This window comes from Cebidichthys violaceus, unplaced genomic scaffold (assembly GCF_023349555.1).
Source record: "Cebidichthys violaceus isolate CVI_PGR_0920_01 unplaced genomic scaffold, fCebVio1.0.p SCAF_6, whole genome shotgun sequence".
NCBI lineage: Eukaryota > Metazoa > Chordata > Actinopteri > Perciformes > Stichaeidae > Cebidichthys > Cebidichthys violaceus.
Window position 1 is genome coordinate 18,154,640 of NW_027176816.1, and position 20,648 is coordinate 18,175,287.

Genomic DNA, 20,648 nt, shown 5'->3' on the forward strand with positions numbered 1-20,648 from the left:
TGGAACAGATACTTCTTTGTCACAAAAAACATTCATGAAGTTTGGTTCTTTCATGACTTTATTATGGGTTGACAGAAAAAGTGATCAAATCTGCTGGGTCAAAAATATACATACAGCAGTGCTAATATTTGGTTACATGTCCCTTGGCCATTTTCACTTCAATTAGGCGCTTTTGGTAGCCATCCACAAGCTTCTGGCAAGCTTCTCGTTGAATCTTTGACCACTCCTCTTGACAGAATTGGTGCAATTCAGTTAAATTTGATGGCTTTCTGACATGGACTTGTTTCTTTAGCATTGTCCACATGTTCTCAATGGGATTTAAGTCAGGACTTTGGGAAGGCCATTCTAAAACCCTAATTCTAGCCTGATTTAGCCATTCCATTACCACTTTTGATGTGTGCTTGGGGTCATTGTCCTGTTGGAACACCCAACTGCGCCCAAGACCCAACCTTCGGGCTGATGATTTTAGGTTATCTTGAAGAATTTGAAGGTAATCCTCCTTCTTCATTATCCCATTTACTCTCTGTAAAGCACCAGTTCCATTGGCAGCAAAACAGCCCCACAGCATAATACTACCACCACCGTGCTTGATGGTAGGCATGGTGTTCTTGGGGTTAAAGGCCTCACCTTTTCTCCTCCTAACATATTGCTGGGCATTGTGGCCAAACAGCTTGATTTTTGTTTCGTCTGACCACAGAACTTTCCTCCAGAAGGTCTTATCTTTGTCCATGTGATCAGCAGCAAACTTCAGTTGAACCTTAAGGTGCCGCTTTTGGAGCAAGGGCTTCCTTCTTGCACGGCAGCCTCTCAGTCCATGGAGATGCAAAACACGCTTGACTGTGGACACTGACACCTGTGTTCCAGCAGCTTCTAATTCTTGGCAGATCTGCTTTTTGGTGGTTCTCGGTTGACTCTTCACCCTCCTGACCAATTTTCTCTCAGCAGCAGGTGATAGCTTGCGTTTTCTTCCTGATCGTGGCAGTGACAAAACAGTGCCATGCACTTTATACTTACAAACAATTGTTTGCACTGTTGCTCTTGGGACCTGCAGCTGCTTTGAAATGGCTCCAAGTGACTTTCCTGACTTGTTCAAGTCAATGATTTGCTTTTTCAGATCCATGCTGAGCTCCTTTGACTTTCCCATTGTAGCGTTTGTGGGCGTTTGTATCCAATGAGCCCTATTTAAATGGCCTCAGAGAAGTCACCAGCTGTAGTCACTCATAATCACTCACAAGAAGTTAAGAGGCCATGCTATGAAGCTCATTTCATTGACACAACTTTCTAAGTCACCAAAATTTCTAATTCATGTTGCTGTATGTATATTTTTGACCCAGCAGATTTTGTCACTTTTTCTGTTAACCCATAATAAAGTCATGAAAGAACCAAACTTCATGAATGTTTTTTTTGTGACAAAGAAGTATCTGTTCCAATCACTCTATCAGAGAAAAATCTGAGTTGTAGAAATAACTGGAAACTCAAGAGAGCCATGACATTATGTTCTTTACAAGTGTATGTAAACTTTTGACCACAACTGTAGATAGATGGATGGATGGATGGATGGATGGATGGATAGATAGATAGATAGATAGATAGATAGATAGATAGATAGATAGATAGATAGATAGATGGATGGATGGATGGATGGATGGATGGATGGATGGATGGATGGATAGATGACAGACGGATGGATGGACAGGGATAGATAGATGGATTGGTGGACTAGGATGGATAGATAGATAGATAGATAGATAGATAGATAGATAGATAGATAGAGGACGGACGGATGGACAGAGATAGAAAGACGGATGGATGGATAGATAGATGGACAGACACCCTCCAACCCAAATGCTGTATGTATTAATGACTTATAACAAATCTGTGTAACTGATCTATAAAACATTAATAAAGGATTCATTAACCATTTATAACACCATTACAACTTGTAATCCCTTTATAAAAGATGATTTATCAGAAAGTGGTACCTTGAATAGCTTACACACAAGGTTCTGTAACTCGACAGCAGGGATTTGCTCTCATTCAGCCACTAGAGCGCTAGTGAGGTCAGACACTGTCAAGTGGGCAAGAAGGCCTTGCTCACAGTTCATCCCAAAGGGGTTGGATGGGTTTGAGGTCAGGGCTCTGTGCAGGCCAGTCATGTTCTTGACCACCAAATTTGGAAAACCATTTATTTTCTTTTTGAAGTGGCCAGCCCCAAAATGTCCACAAATGCATGTGGTATGTCTACATCCACTTGGTCATATAGAATAGAGGAAGCCACTGCAACTCTCTACTATTGCGTTTATGTCAGCGGAAAAAAGGTTGATTTATTCTTTGCTATCGCCTGACAGATTGTATTTAACAACCTATTTAACAACAATTGGCTAATGCCGGTGAAACGGCGAAGGAGCCATTCCACGCCACGCGCTCAGCCAATTTGTTAAGTGTTGTGAGGCCAGGATTTTAGTTTGAAAGGGTGATACAAATAGGAATTGATTGGCTCATTAATAAAAGTCAGATGATGGCGACACAGCACCCAAGTCGTATTTGCTCTCTGCAGCACCTGGGGAATTGCAGATGTCTTGACCAGCCAGAGCACAAACCAGAGGACAAACAACCAGCAGGGGCAAGCATTCAAAATCTATACCGCAGGGAACATGTGAATACTCATTACAGAACCAGAGTGGACAACAGAGTGGACAACAACGTACCAGGGATGGACACAGAGTTTTGACCCAAAATGAATTACTAAGAATTTAAATTCCTCAGGGTTGTCTTTTTTAATTTTTTTTTATTTTTTGCATGAGTACGGTGAAAATGCCAATCCATTTGTTGGAGCCGATCTGCACGTGACATTTATTTAAAGATGAGAGATTTAGGTTTAAATAATGTACCATTAGATAGAAGTGGGACATTGACCATTCGCTGATGAATGACAAGACCCAACAATCAATGAAACCATTAGAGACCCGGCTCTTACGGGGGACCTATCGAGCGAGAGGCCAAAAACAGAGACTGTTTGCATTTTGGTAATGCCTCCGTATGTTTCATCACCGAGTGCACCGACAGGAACGCGATAAGAGTGCAGCTCCTCCGGCAGCCTCGTTGTTAGACTTATAACTGCCTTTCCTTTCCAGCTTTTCACGAGAAACTAATGACACTGAATTGATCGTGCCACAAATGAACTCGCACGCTGTTTCTTTAAATGAGCTCAACTGTAAAGTCTCAATTTGCCACAGATGACTCTCTACATTTACAGCCGAGAGGCACCAACCACTCTGTCCTTGACACCAGCTGTGTTTGTGTATAGGTCTGGTGGCCTCCGTGTAAACATTTTATTTGTGTATAGTGTCAGTTAACATCAGTGAAATGCCATCACTGTCTACCAAGGGCAGACACAGGTGACCTTCCTCTGTCCCTCTGTAACACACGCTCACACACAAACACACAGGAATACATGCGGGTCCATAATGAGGACTGGGGTTGGGATCAACGGTTGTATGAATGATATTGGCGAACATATATCTCAATTTAGGTGCATTAACTTTGGCACGGACAAAAGGCGTTGAAAGATGACAAGGACGGTCTGTGTTGCTTCACTGCTTCATAACCGCTAATGGTCGTCATTGTGATAACCCAGTAGAAAAGTGTGGCTCATATATTATATTATGTTATATCATGATATAAATGTGTGACAGCATAAATGTATAATCACATTTAGGACAGGAATGTAAAGAAAGAGGGATTTATAACTACTACTCTCGTCATGTGTGGAGCTGTAACTTAAATGTGATATGATTCCGTCATTTTTAAAAATGACAATATTTCAGTTCTGGGTCAACAACGGAAAAAAATGAAAAAAAATTAGAGAATCCATGTATTGGTTCCTGTACCTCGGACTAAACCTAATTGAGTGCGCTGAGCATATCATTAATCAGCAGACAATTACAGAATGGGATTGATCTTAATTCCCTGAGGGTTTCTGCCAGAAGCAAGTCTAGTCATCGTCTATCAGATCGGAGGAAGGATATGGCAATTTTATCAATATAGATATCCTGACTTGACTGATTAGCTTGATATTCTAGTTATTAGACGAAAAAAAAAAAATCACAAATAGGTAACTTGCCTGTGAACACAATACGTTATTGTGTTGCAGGGCACTGTGTACATACATCAGAGTTTAAAAAGTGCCTTAATTATCACATAACAGCAAACGTTATGCTTGTATCATGAGCTAATACGTGAAATATACATATTACATTTAAAATCCTGGAGTAAAAAAATCTGTTAAATATCTTTGCTGGATTTAATCATGGTTTGGAACTCATCTTCAAAAACCTCACTGTGACAATACAAGTGATGACGATCAACCGAAAAAATATCTTTTTTATTGGTCATGATATAATTGTTGTATAATTGTTCATCAGACATCACGCCACCTGTCCTTCTCCCTTTCACCACTCTCCACCCTCAAGCCTCTGTCTTTATTATGGAACCCTCCAGATCTTGTCATTCCACACCTGTCCACCAGATACTCAGCCTTTCCCTCCAATTTGCCAGTCACCTGATCCAGCTCCACCCAGCACACTTGTGTGCCTTGTTACCTCAATTGGCGCCACAATGGCAGCCACTTCCCACTCCTGCTTGTTAACTTCCTGTTTGTGATCTCAGTTTGCTGCATTTGGATGTCTCCATGTTGCTCAATGTAAGTCTGCATTTTAAACAGGTTCCTTTGATTGGAAGTGCATTTGGGTCCCTCCCCTGTTGCTCTTTGCTGAACTGACTGTGACCGATCAGTTTAAACCTTTGAACCTGTAATGATGGCCCAACTGGTGGTGCAGAGTGAACTGTAAACACAACTCTAACTTGGTAAGTATAGCAGTGAGTTTAATAAAGCATTCACACTGAAAACAGCTGCCTGCTGGTGCAGGAAATGATGCTAGTGAGCTTCTTTCAAATTTTACATAGCTATTTGACACATAAAAATATTGAAAATCCTTTTTATATTCCAGTTCTAAAGGTGGAAAGATAGGAAATACAATTTTATGAACGCTCTCAAAGTGCTGAGCTTGTATTGTGTTATTGTCTCTGTGATTATTATTATTTTCTTTGAGCAACTGCTTGAGTTTGGATTCCAAATTGTTCCTATCTTGATTTGCGTGCCATGGATGAACGTATATAAAACTGAACCTAGCTTGTCTTCTCATGTCGGTTGGAGGAGAGCTAGTTAGCTGTTAGCAGCTGGTGGGAGTCCTATGGTGTGTTTGGCTGACGGAGCTAACGGGGCTGAACCCAAAACAGGACTAACGGTCAACAAGCGTTACAGTGAACTGCAGTTTAGCTGCACCGAGCCTGTGCAGACAGCTGCATACAGTGACATACGGTTAAAATGAGAGTGAAAAACTCTGCTCTACTAAGTACACTTTTCTAATATTTGGAAACTGTCATATATATATACTGTATGTCCATGAGCTCTCAAAAAAAGTACAGTTATGTCAATAAATAAATACCGAAAACTGTAGTGAGAAAGTAAACTTATGGGGTTTGCACATTGATGTCATTTTATTATGACATATCACCTTTATGTGTCTGCAATGGCATTCATAACACCAGGGCGGCTTCTGTAATAGATCAATGTTACTGGAGGGACACAAAGTAAAGGAAGTTGGTGGAAATTGATGTACAATTTGTGAAGAAATAGTCCCTGACCTGCCTACAGCATATTTCTTTTGAAGGCAGGAAATTAAAAGGACCCCTTTAACTTTCAGCAGAGAAGTGACGCAGGTTTAGAGGAAAGCAAACCTCACCTATGATCAATGGTGGAGCGACACCATCCATGCAATGTTTGGTTCGTGGTAATAGTCTTACTTCTGAATGGGGGGAAAAAAGTGTGTCAATGTAGTGGAAGAACTGCCTCACTGAAAGTTCTTTGAAGATGTAAAAGAAGCCACATATGAGACAGTAATAAAGCTATCAATTCTTACACTGAATATATATTTTAACATTTGGTTATAATGGTCATTATTGATTATTTATCTTCTTTTTTAAACAGGTTTGAAGTGGATTGTCAGTCCACACTCAAAAAGGGCAGATATGTGCTGGGTCTCGATACACTCTGGTCTTGGTCCACACTTGGTCTCGGTTTAGCTGGTCACTACAACTCTGGCTCACAGTTATAGTTAATATCTATACTTCTAAGGTCATGTTGAACCAGGTACATTTGACTAAACTATTCATTACCTTTTTTAAGATTGAAAAATCTAAATTGAAGTTGACAGAGCTTCATTTCATAGATTTAAACTGATCATGTTTGATGCCAATCATGATTACCTCGTAATTTCAAGAACGCTCCACATAAATTAGAGATTGGTCAAGGATGTTGAATCGGATAATGGATAACACACCGATACTGTGTCTCATCAACTGGTCTTCTTGCTGCTCTGTGGTGTAGAAGATGGTTTTGAGCAAGCTGAATGCTGGGTAATGCTCTGAATTTGTTTGTAGGGCACATCATTCTTTGAGAATCCAAGATTTACTTAAAACATAACTTGGAATAATACGTCGGTGACAAGAAATTAGAAATACCTTTTGGTTATGTATTAAGTTTAAACATTGAGTAATACCACAATATGACTACTACTAAAATAACTTGCAATACGACAGTACTGCCAAATAAGAATCCCACTCTCTTGTTTTAGTTTAAATGAATGGAGCTATAACAGAAGTTAGCGAAACAATGGGAAGAGTTCTGTTGCTGAGTCCATTAAGGTCGACAATGTAGCTCAATAAGTCCTTCTCAGCAAAATGGACAAAACATAATTGAACTCTAAGCAAGCAAACAAACATAATTAAACTCCTCGCAGACAAAGAAACAATCCTGATTAAGCACAATAAAAGACACAAGTTCTCAGCTTGTTCCATGTTAATACGAGGAGCTTAAATTATAATAGTTCAAGTTAAACTTCAGCTCACATTGTCAGGCTGCAGATGGAGGAAAGAAGCATCGGGCATACACTGCAGCTAAAACGACTATCCTGACCTTACTGAAAATAGACTTGGGAGAAGGATGACCTCGACGGGTAGGTATAGATCTTTCTGTGACTCCCTTTATGGCCGATACAGCAAATTACCATTATGTAAATATTTCCAGAATCGAGAAACACTTTCGGTGCTGCTGAATACGTTGCTGTCAGTGTAGCTGCTTTTCCATGCATTAGTATTCAGTGGGAGCGGCTGGGAGCCGGGTTCCCCATGAATGACTGGTACTACCTTATGGAAGCTGTTTGGGGAGGGGTCTTAAATCCATAAATGATACTCAAGCATGTTATTAACCATGAAAGGCATCAGAGAATGATTCAATAATTACAATTGTTGATTCTTGAACCAAGAAAGCAAGGTCGTCAAATGCATGACGCCACTCGTCGTTGGGCCTTTGTCTGACCTTCGGAGTCTGACTTTGTGGAAAAGGGACGGAGAGAAAAGGAAGAAGACAGGAAAACACAGGAGTGAAAAACCGAGCAACATAAATGTGGCATTCTGATGGCTGCACGGTTAATGACTTGAAAGCAAATGCTTGGTCTCGTTCCTTCCCATGTTCGAATGGGAAATAATTTGATAATTTATTGAATCCTTGGTTATTACTTTGGTGATATGCCAGCTCTAATTAACAACTTGGCAGGTGTGTGCGTGTGTGTGTGTGGGGGGGGTGGTGGTGATCTGGCCCGATGATTAGAAAGGGATGCTGGAGAGACGCATATTTGGCATATCTTGAGTTGCTGTAGTTTCACAGAACTTAAAACAAGCTACAAAGCTCACAAAGCCCCCCCAAAAAAGATGGACTGAGTAGGATTTGTGGTTGCAGACAGTGTTTGAATGGAGCCAGTGAGGTCTGAAGTAAGAAATAGAAGTTCTCGGGAGGAAGTGGAGGTTCTTTATTTCTTTGTATAGAAATGGGGAAAGATGAAGGTCGGAGAGAACCAGTCAGCAGAAGACAATTGTTCCCCCTTTTGAAGCTCAAAGGGGGAATAGGTCTGGGCATGTGAGCGGAAGCTCACGACAGAATAATATGAAGAAATGAAATGAAAAAAGTTAAATTGAAGGTCTTTGAACAATTCCGTCCTTTTCCCAGTAGGAATAAAGTGTGAATAGCACAGCTGTGGAGGTCTGCACCCATGAAGGTTTCAAAGATGCTAGTTGATAAGGTGCGTTCACACAGAATTGAATGGCCGGCTGGCTAGCTAGCGAACCCCGTAGGCGCTAGCTCGCTGTTACACCAGTTTGTGGAGCTTCTCAACTCCCGGAAATGTTGAAGCAAATGTTTCGTTAAACTGCCAATATTTTAAATTACAGGGTTGATCTCTTGCTTCAAAAACTTCAAAGAAGTGAATTGAATGATGAAATAGCATCCCGAAATTGTAAAAAAAAAACAACGTTGGTGCTCGGCTCTCAAGTATCTTCGGACTGGGTTCCCTACCTTCTGATTACAGAAACCTGAGCTGCCATCACTGACTCGCTCTCCTCCGAGCCCGTGTAGTTCGTAGCTCCATATACGTAGCATCATAGCTAGGCCAATGCTAGCGTTTAGCAGATGCCTGGTACACCTGGAAGGGTGTAGCCAATCAGAGGCAGAGTAGGGGTGGGGTCTTCCTGCAAGACATGTTCATTCACCAATCGGAGGAAGTTGACAGATGTATTTATTTAGCTGCAGAGAGTTACAATATGGATAGATTAGAGTAAATACATTTCTAAAGAGAAATAAATTGAGCAGGCATACTGTATAAACAGTTAGATTAATGTGTGAATAAATAAAAGAATACACACATTAATAAATAAATATACAAATTTGTATGTATGTCTGAATGTATAAAATACACTTCATTAAAACTCAAAAACAAGTGGTGATGTATGCAATCTGCTCAAAGTGGTCGTATAAGATGCGTCCTTCAGTCTTGCCAAAAACAAAATTAAATTCACCAAGCTGTCTGCCCGCTGAGTGGCGGCAATGTGAACGAGTGAGGAGTCGGCAGACGGTCAGTGGCATTGTGTCCAACAGGCAATGAAGGTGTTTTGAGACAGTGTGAGTCAGTAAAACCACGAGATGTCCTTGAGCATGCAGCCAAAACTGGACACCCAAAATATTATGCAGTTTGCTGCTGCAGAATGCGAGATTAGCCCGGGACAGACACAGAGGTGCACACTCACTCACAGGCGCATGTGCGCACACACGTGAGTGATTGCTTGATTCTCCAAGTGGAGATAATTCATTTTTGTAGTCATGCTGTTTAAGTGTACGGAGCCCCTTTGGTATTCGTGTGAAGGAAGGCACTGATGATAGAGGTGAAGAAGATGAGTGTTGTGTGTTTTTAAGGGAAGCAAATTAATACGGCCATGTGAAGGAGACCCATCTGTCCTGCTTGTTCTTCACATCTGACAGACGGTGCTGTTCAGTGAAGAACTGAATGCCAGCTGAGTGAGCAACTTGTCATAAATTAACACAGATGGCATTGCGGCTTTTAGTCACGGCGAGTTGTCCGGTGAAATGTTGTCATTGAGGGGAATGAATGGAAGCCACCGTCCTGACCAACAGGCATGTCTGTGATTTGAGCTTAGAGTTCAAGGGTTGAAGTGGTCATTTCAGCTGAATGAATGGGAGGCAAAGGTGTGAGCTCATTGCTTAACCTGTGTTAATGCCTGGAGACCTCGATAAACTAAACTTCAGGAGATGAGGCCGAAATGCACGATGCGGAGGATGCAATCGTTATCTTATTTGGACGTGAATGTAAAAATGGTGGGCCTTGATGTGCGTCTACTGTAGTCTGATGTGACCTTAAACCAGGCACTTTATACAAATAGAACTCTGTCTACAATCCAGTGTCTTTTGTACACTTTTTTTAAAAGTGAATAGTTCATACTCCACTAACAAGCATTTTCCAAGGCTTTCAGCTGCATCTCGCTGCCTTCATCAACAAATGTAGTTTGCTCATGTGGCATAGGTCTGGAACCTTGATCCACTAACAGGGGGTTGTATATGGGGGAGGATTGTAAGCTGTGTTTATGTTCAAGGACGGTGTCTAGTATTGGATGTGGATGGCTTCCTGGATCCCTCTCTCTGGTCGTCATCGCACAATGTCTTTGACCAGTTTTGGTGTGGTGTTCACAGACCGCTGATGTTGTCTGCTTCATAAGGTCTTTTGTTCAGGGTGTTTCACACATGTACTCACAGGTAGTTTTTTTTGTTTTTCCTGTTTAATATTCATGGTGTAGAGTTTTAAAGGGCTACTCCAGCAATTTTAGTATTACATTATTGTCATGAAGTTTGGGTCTTAGGATCTTTTTCTCTCTGTGCTCGACCTCTGTGGGAGTCAACAGACCTCTGGGCTTATGAGGCCCAGGCTGGGGTGAGCTCCTGCACACTTCATAATCATCAAAATATGAATTCTGCCCTGCTACGTTATTAATGATTGACTTGTAGCTACCATTAAGTCTTTTACCATTTGTCATGCCGGTCTTTTACCACTAAGTCTTGGCCCTCAACTTCTAAGTAATGAGTGATTTCTGTGACCTGTCTCTGTGTAATTTCTGACCAGCGACCAGTGATTCAAACAGTAATAGCTTTAAAGGGAACCTTCCTGTCACAAACTCAGCCAGCAGTGTTAATAAAGTGAACACTCAATCCCAGTGGTCCAGAGTGTTGTCAACCCCTCTGTGTTTAGAGCAGGCTTGTCATGCTGAGGCTATATTCTGCCACTTGTCATGATGATTTCAGTGGGGATTGAGTGGTGCCTTTTTAGGGATCCTATAGTGTTGGATTTATAAATAAATAAATATACATATTACTATCTAAAGAGTAAAGTAGTATGTTGGTATCAATTTCCAATACCCAATTAAATGGAACTACACAACACTGGTCTGAAAAGTAATAGCAAATGTAGCGTCCCTCATCTTTTCAAGGTCTGGACTGAGTCCAATGGAGCCGTTTCAAACTTTTGGCTCACAATCAAAACGGAGAGGAATACTTTGCCACGTTTAGTAGAATTAGGTAGCATTAAAAGGCTGTGGATCGATGGTGGAGGAAGGATAACTGTAAAGTTAAGCTTTCAAATGTCATAATGACGTGTGGAATGCTTGGAAATATTTAAATCAGCAAATTCAATTTTTTTTTGTAGCCTCTTTGCAATTTCACCCAGACGTTAGTCATCCTTTTAGATTGGAAATGATTGATGACACTCTTAGAAAACAAGTCCAGATGTACTCTGACCTCTGATGCATTAGAGTTATTTGGGTGAGCTGTGAGTTACGGTGTAATTTAAAATCTTGAGGTTTAAGGTAGGGCGAGATGCACTACTGTATATTCATGGCAATTCGTCTCCCTGGAAAGGCCATATACAGTACTTAAAAAGCACTAATGTGTTCAAAGGACTCCTAAGAAATTGCTGTGTCGCTGAAACGTCTTCTCACTAGTCCGTCAGGATATTCCCAAGTGGACCTTTGACTCATAAAAGAACCAAATCCAGAGTGTGCACAGCAAATGGCACTAATGACTTCTAGTGAAAGCACAAAATGAGCCCAAATCTATAACTTCACAGCCATTTTTAATTGGTAAACATCAAATAAAAAGCTAAATTGTATATTGTTCAAATAATATACACATGTCATCATATCAGTTCTTAATTATAATACAAAACAAATATATATATACTACAACTTAATGAACTATACCACATTGTACCAGGACAATTATTAAGTGTGCCTCAAACCACAGTGGGTGGTGTGTGACTACACAATGGGGAACCCCAGGAAGTCTTGTCAAGCTCTGCAACACAATTATCGCTCATCCATCTTTAATATCTCATCCATCTTCTCCATCTCCACTGACAGAGCCGTACTCGCCTTGCAATTATTATCACAGCTGGCGTTCAAAAGGTGGAATTGGATCTTCGCCCCTCCCCTGAAAAAAATACTGATATGTACAAAAAAAGGTAAAAGACAACAAAAATTTGTGATCATCTTTTGCACTCCGTAGGCATTAAAGGTAGAAATGAGTAGAGTCTGATTGTGAAACCAGTCTATAAAGTTCAAAATGTTGTAGCTCATGTGCTTTTTAGACAACACACTTCACCTCACCTGCCTTTTTGAGGGCCCAGAATGTTTTATTTTACTGAAACATTGTCATTTAGCTAGTAAGCCAAACAATTCACAAACGCTGGGTTGTGTCAAACATGAAGAGACGTCTTCAGGAATTTGTTTCAAATTGGGCAAGTTTTAATTGTTCTTTCATGTCAGCTAGTACTGGCCAGTTTCATGAGCTTAATGTTCACTAGGTTAGAATTTATTCGGCAAACGTGTTTCCATAATCGATTTGTCACATTAACTCTTTTTTTTGCCAAAAGCAAAAACCTCTTCAAAGGAGGCAATTAGATTTTGGATATATTGGATCTCAATGCGTCATCAATGTGCTTTGGGTGCATTCACCACTGTACTTAGAGCTGTCCACTTGTGATCGGACGCCTGTCAATGCCAGGTCTGAACAGGCCCCATTACTCTTTAAAGACTTTTCTATAGTTTTAGGATGTGGCACCTTAGTTGCCTACTTATTTGTGGAGATTCCTCACAAGCCTCTGTTTACCTTCATGCTTCAAAACAATTAGTTTTTTACTTGGCATACCAGAGATTAAACTTCTGTTATAAGCTTTTGAACCAGAATGTAAGATTGGTTAGTCGTGCCCTATGGGAGTAAGACGAGCGTAAAACACTTGTCCTGTCTATTTGCGCTCCGTTGAAACGACTTTCATTAATTGAAAAGTGCCACTGGATAAGAGCCTGAAGGCATGAGTGCCCAAGACTCATCAAATGAATTAACAAGTGCATATAAAGACGGAGAGCTTTGGTTAAACAGCGCTTTGAACCGACTGCATCGCAAAGTGACTTTGCATGACTGAAAACGGACTGATTGGCCAAAGCTAATTGTCATTAAACATTTATCTTTCATAGACAAAGGAGCTAGGATTGGTCGAAATTGTTGAATGCAATTTTCAGAAAAAACTAGCAACACTATTAAGAATATGTTGAGGTATTGACAACAACCCACCCCCACTGGACATTAGATGGTGACCTGAACATCAGGGGAACAGCATTAGCCACTCAGGCTTCACTTAAGTATTCTTCATGTATTAAAGCTATCACAATGGGGCTCTCTTTAAAGCAGGCAATCTGTAGGCATTAGTGAAAGACTCAGGCAAATGACAGAATTATTAAAAGAGTCAATAGAGGTTTGGTTCAGGTAAGGTTGTTTTATGTGGAAAATTATATTAAACGATATTAAACCTAATATTTAATATGGAAACGAATCACGTTTCTTTTTCATTTTATTGAAAAGAGAAAATCTGCAATATAATAGCAATGATGCCAATTACAAGAAAAACAATTTTCTTTTCTATTTTCATCTGTTAATCTGCCAATTCAAAGATCTGCAGGAAAACATCACCAAAGCAAAAGAATCATTCACGCTGCAAAAGTAATTTATCTGGAGTTAGATGTTGATTTCAAAATGATGTGTAGAGATGGTATTTAATGTGTCCTTTCTAAGTGGTTCCTTACATTCTGATGATATACTGTACCTGCATACTGTATGTGTGCCTGAACTTGAAAACATTCACCTAATTCAGTACCTTTTTTACAATATGAGAGAAATAATGGAAACGAAGCATTGGCTTTTTTATCTTTTTTCATTCCACTTATCTAATGTGCACAATGTAGCTGAGGGCAGCAAGACCACTAACATATACACCAACCAGCAGCATCCTCTTAACTCACCTTGGCTTGGTACTACACCTGGGATTTACAGTACTGAGGTCATATTCAGAAGCCAGACATGTTGCCTTTTTTTTTTTTTTTTTAATTCATCTTTTTAGGCCAAGTGTTTCAATGGACTGGAGCAGTGTTTTTCCAAAGGGATTTATTCTCATAAATAAAAGATCACCATGATACAAACACAAAAAAAACCTCCTTGCACAGCTAGAGTGTCTCCAGCATTTCATTTTAGGGGCCGTGGAAAGTAATACCCAAGAAACCAGACTGGACAGCTAAGTCACCATGCATGTAGTTTAGTGCAGTGTTTGTTTGTCACTGTGACATTTGAAATGAGGACAGTTTCACTGAATTTGCAACATGCAATTTGCAACATAACATAATTTCTTCTCACTCATTTCGACACGTTTTATTAATCGAAACGTCATACTTGCAGTCAGCCCTGTAGGACTTGCAAATATAGCTGCAATATTCAATCGGTCAGCAGTGGCAACCTGTGATAATACCACCATTTGCTTGTAAGTTAAAAACAGTTGGCTGGAACATGTGCAACTCAACAAAGTGGACTGAAGTCGAAGACATTTTGTCTGCTTAATAAATAATGCGTGTGTTTGGGGCAGAATGTGTTGCATCTGAAGCCTTAGTTAATCTGGATCGGAGTTCTTGGAAAGACCTGATGGAGGCCGTGGAATGAAGCCAGGAAGAGGCTATGACACTAAAGTTTGGCCATTTGGAACGGATATAAATACTTCTGCTTAAGACGAGGTTGAACAATACATTGTAGTGCTGAACCCTGTAACTGTAAACTCGTCGTGGTGTGAGTCTGGCCAGAGACCATTGTTTAAGGGACAGTGTGTAGGATTTGGTGACATCTAGCGCGGTTTCAGATTGCAACCAACTGATTACCCCTCCGCTAAACTCCTCCCCTTCTAAGACTGCGGTAACGTGAGCCGCTGAGTGCAAAACCATGGTAGTGACGTTCTCCATGCCGTACCATAACAACACTACTCGAGGAGCAACTGAAGTCAGACGGCGGCTGACAGCGCAGACATGGATCACGATGTTGCTAAAGCTAGTGGTGGTGTGTGCATGGGTCCCTCATTCTCTCTAAGTGATGCTAGCAAAGCTAACGTTGTGGGTAATGGAGTAGGTTTTGTGACTCTTGTAGAGAAACTCTTTCATAAGAGACCGCCTACATTTCCCAGAGGGCCTTGACATCTCCCTAAGAATGGGTATTAGCTTGTGTCCAGCAATTTGTCATATGTGTGGATAGATGAATCAATAGCAAACGGCAATAGCGGCTTCAGTGGATCAAAAGACAGAGCTGCAACACATACCCAGAACATGTCTTGTGACTGCAAAGCGTTCTAGTCTCTTGATGCTGTTTTGAGTTCGACAGACGCCGTTACAACAGACGCCGTTGTATCCGGACCTTGGACCTAAAATGATAGATAATTGAGAATTATAAAATGTTGGCATAGTGCTTCTATTTTAACCGGCGCAGCTTTTCTAGCTTTTACGGCACTCGTTCACTGGTCCAGGAAACAAACCGACCAATTACATGCGTTGTAAATCACATCACGTGATGCTGCTCAGCCAATCAAAAACGTGTATTCCGACAAGTTTCCCGACTCCAGTGAGAATTAGACACACAGGGGAGAGACGAGGAAATAGAACGAAGAGTAAGAGAACTACGTGAGTCAGAGCAGTTATTTCACATGACGTTCTCCTAAAAGAGAAAAGTGGTCAGAGAGACCAGAAAGACCAGAGTCTTTAACCAAGAATCAACAGACTCTTAAATGTTAATTCTCCCCACGGACCGTTTAAAACCAGTACGTCTCATTTGTTCAGCGACTGTGACAATAATTAAAAGCAGTAATGTTTGCTACCATATTAAATCCAAAATGAAGTCACAGATAATAAATCTAAGAGCCCAATATGATCATAATCCATAACACATTAATTCACTGCCCAACAAAGATGTTAACAGAGATAATAGAGCTGAAACAAGTGGTTTAATAACCACAGACAAAGTCCCTGAACACAAATTTATCTTATTAGAAGATGAGAAAAATATAATATCCTGGCTTTTTTTGATTGACATCACTTCACACCTGAATGAACTGAATTTAAAGCTGCAGGGCAATTCAGTGAAATACATTTTTCTAGAATGAAGTACTTTATTTTTAAGATGCACATTTTTCAAAACCTTTCTGGTATGTAATTTATTCTTTAATCCAGCCCTTATTTTACTTGAAGTGAAAGAACATTTATTTATTATTAGATTATGTATTATTTATAATTCATCCAGTTTAATTTGAAATCTGACAATAAATATTGTTGATTATTCAATTGAACTTCCTTTATTTGACTTGATATTCAGTTGGTGGCTACATACAGACGTTAATACAACTGTTGGCTAATTCAATATATATATGGGACTAAATCATAGCACCAGTTAGACATTATTGTGATGTTCCAGACCTTTGCATGAAGAAATTCTCTCTAAATGGACCTCGTTGAACTTGAATTGAATGCCCTAAAGCATACCCCGCTTTATGGTCTATTTGACTCTAAATAGGACCATAATTTACCAAATGAACATCATTCTGTATTGAGGAATACTTGAAACTAGCAAATGAGCCTATAGTCTCATTTAAAATGTTTATTGAGTTAATAAATCAAGTGAGATGTCATCTTCTCATAGACTTCCACATAATCGGACCTCTTTTTTTTTTTTTTAACCAGATTCGCCGCCCCGTACTCTCCCTTAGATCCTGATTAGAAACAATGCAAGTTTAATTCTGCATTGCCTTCACTTTTCAAACGTGGAGGTTGCTGCCTGTGAAGGGCAAGAAGGCTTAATGAATGTGCAGTAGCTGCAATGAAAGCAGTCTTTTTTTCACGAGTTGACTCAGCCTTTCTCCCAAATGCAGGTATGTGTCATCATATACCCAAGTGAACATGATTGCTACAGAGTCTTCCAAAATATCAACATATATGTTTTACATTACATTGTCATACATCAAGATATCAACTCACTGAAGTATGCTAAAACATTTTGAAGCATGTTTTTTGTCTTTTTTGGTTGTTTGTTTTTGATGTAAAAAGTTTTACCTTAGTTTGCTTTCTAACACAGTAACAGCAGTGGGTGTTGTCAGTTGTCGGTGACATCAATACAGGACACACACACACATATGCGCACAAACTCCCTTGACCCTCCTTATACTGAAGAGAAGACAGCAGGTGGATTTGGGGAGACAGATTGAGATGGATAGTGACCCAAAGAGGGACATGTGGTGGAAGGAAAAGAGAGAGAGAGGGAGCAGGGAGCAAGGAGCTTGGGACAAAAGTGGGAGCCAAAAGTTAGAGACAGAAAAGGTCAACAGTGGGTCACCCTCCTGTTACTTTTAAACACATTTGTTATAGACTTTGAGTATCCAGCTTCAGTTGTTGTTGTGGAAGTTGTCTGTATAAGAGTTAGAGAGTCAAGAGATATTGAAGCATTTCTAAATGGCTTACCAGTACAGTCAGTAATCGGTGTTCAAGGTCTCTCTGTTGGAAGTATATCATTCAAACCACTAAGAATATTGACCCGGATGGATGACTAACGGCTCGTATGCACAATGCAGGGAGAAACAAATCCTAATGCTAATACCTGTACAGCAGCTTCTCAAGAGCACAAAGATGGCTGAAATGATGACGAGGCTGTGTCCGCGCTTTGCCTGAACTTCCGACACCATCTTCTACCGTTGTATAAAGTGGATATGGAAACTGCTGACAACAAGCCCTCCGGCTGTTGACACTCCAAAAAAGCTCAGCAGCGCAAAATGACTTTCTTGTCGATCTCTGAGGAGCCTTGCTGCCTGGAGTCAAACAGCCTCTTACCCCTCCATTATTACAGGGAGCGAGAAAATGAGATGGGCTCCATTATGCTTATTGTTGCTCCAGCTGGTGGGCACCTACTTGAGCAACATGTCTGGTAATAGGAGCGCTGCTGAATATTCTTATGTTTCAGCGGGGCGGGAGGGGAGGTTGTGATGGGGCGACAATGTAATATTACCATTGCACTAAGGGGCATTTCGATTTTCGATTTTTACTACACAAGTAAAAAGTCTGAAAACAAATGATAGTAATGCTATCAGTGAAATTCATCTTTAACTTTGCTTATTGTACATTTTGTCTCTTTTGTGGGAAATCAATTGCAAAATAGGAGTATAGGGAGGTGGAGGGAGAGTCTGTAACCATAACTAAAATGTTTTAAGAGGCGCTGGATTATTTACATGATATTATAATATGTGTATTAAAACGTTATATCCAAATTTTGTCAATACTAGTGTACTGCAACACTCAAACCCCTACCCCAATAACATATGATAAATACACTAGGTCACACATTATTTTTAAAGCTATTTTTAAAACTGTTCACAACAATGTACAAAGTGTATGTCTGATTGATTTGCTCATGTATTCGGTTCTCTAAAAAGACCAATGATACCCACATGCAGACATTTTGACTATTGATGGCTCCATTCTTTTCAAGCGGCTAAGTAAAGTCCGGGTTATTCTCCCAGACGGAGGCCTGCACAGATGGCTGCGGACACAACGGACGTGTATTCTAATGTTTGCTATTGCTAAGCACATAGCGAGTTAATAAACAGTAAATATAAATCTGATAATATCCCAGCACACAAGGGGTTAGCACAACTGCGACCAGTGTGCATGCCCGACAGCAGCTCTCTCATAGAGAATTGGTGCGGCTGTGGCTCAGGAGGTCGGAAGATCCTGATGAGCAGGACGGCACCTTCAGTGAATGTTGACATGCGGAGACTACAAAAGACGCCACACAAATGTATGTCCATTTGCCATAGAGAGGTCCGCGCAACAAAAGGTGCCTGCATGGTGAAATGTTACCTCTACTAATAATGTCATTGATGGATCACCGTTTGGAACAAAAATCACGCATGGCTCGCTGGGAAACGCAGCGGGATGGGCAATGAGGGATCAGAGGCTAATGGTCATGGAAGTCAGGCAGGCACGTTGTGTGCCGTCAAGTTGACTCGTGATGGATGATGGAGCCATATTGCAACATGCCCGGGATGTTCAGGATCGCGGCGTCGCCACGTGGGCTGCTCACTTCGGCCGAGATAAATGACTCTTAATATGCATTGGAGATTTCCCTCTAATTCACTTGACATTTTGGAGACGTCTCGTTAATTCCACCCCGTCTCCTATGAATTACATTCACATGCAACGGTCCTGCGGCACCAATTTCTGCTCGGGAGAAAAGTTCAGCGCAAATGCAGAAGGCCGTGTGATTTTCATACAGTGAAGCTTAAAGTAAGGATAACTCGGTATGCATAATGATATGAAAATCAAATCCTCACAATCATCATTTTAGACTGCAATCACCACAGTGTGATCTCTTTATCTGCAGTAGCTCCTTATTTACTTTGATGCTTGATAATCTATGACATTGTCCTATAATATTCCCAGAGGGCATTAGGCCTATTGTTGTTGAGATCCGACTCTCTTGAACCGTGAAGAGGTAAAAAGCTGAATATGTTGCCTTGCTTGTTATTATAATTAAACATAGAACAGCATATTCACCGTGTTTCGAAATCAACCGGCTCAACTCTTTCCATAGACATAAAAAAACAAAAACAATAAATGTATAGCAAGCAACCATGCTATATCAATATATTGTGTGTGATAATGCATGCAACACTGATGTAAATATTGGCAGATGGAGCTGATGTACGATCCAGACTCTCACCGGGTTGTTTCTATGGGAGCATCCTGTTTCCTACTCGTCTCATACTAGTAGTCATTGTTAGCAGTTGACGTCATTTGTACGAGATATTTGTTCAATTAGTGTATTCATCAGCGTAATGAAGACAAAGTACAGAATAAGGGGACGTTATTGTGCAGTCTGCCTGAAATTTGTTGAATTCAAATCTTGAAGGCAAATGTTAGTTGTAAATAAAAGTTTATCATGTAAATTCTAATAGGATTTTTCTTCCTCTTCTTAATCTTTACAAGGCATTTCCACTGTAGTTTGCACACATAAACCAATGTGCCAAATACGGTTAATAAAAAAGATAATGATTGAATTTCCTACCTTTTTTGTGCCCCTGCACCGTCTCCCAGAGGAGCCTCCTCAGCTGTTTTTACTGATATGCTGCTGACACGCCCGGGACTTCACACCATACTCCCCCACACACAACACTATCCTCTAACACACATCCTCCAGATATATCACATTCTGCCACCACGCCATTGAGATGATGCATGGATATCCATCATTACTATTCATTGGAAGTTGATTTATGGCCATATGGCTGGCTAATGTTAGTTTTTATTGCATTATAAGGCAATAAAGACACATGGGAGAAGTGTGTGTGCAAGCTTAACCCACGTAGTATTCTTGTCTTTTGGGGGGGGGATACAACTTTTATTGATTTTCAAGATATGTATTAAAGATCAACAAGTTGCAGAGAAAAACAGTACAACGATTTTAAAGGAGAGAGGGAGAAAAAATAAGAATATATATGGTAAAAAATAAACACACTTACCGTACATTCTAGCTACTAAGAATTCCATGTTCACAACATCAAGATAACTAACCACTGGGATTTTGTGAGAGCATGTGGAGGATTCCAACGCAATGCCATTTTTTTTGTTGTGGCTGTTTGGCCGGTTTGTAAGATGTGCTTTTGATGCTGTGATGGTTTTAGCAAGGACAAGTCATTTAGGAGCAGTACAGTCTACGTAATTCACAACATTTGTCAAAAATGAGCATACCATTTTCCAAAAAAGAGTTCCATCTTTACAAAACGTGTGCA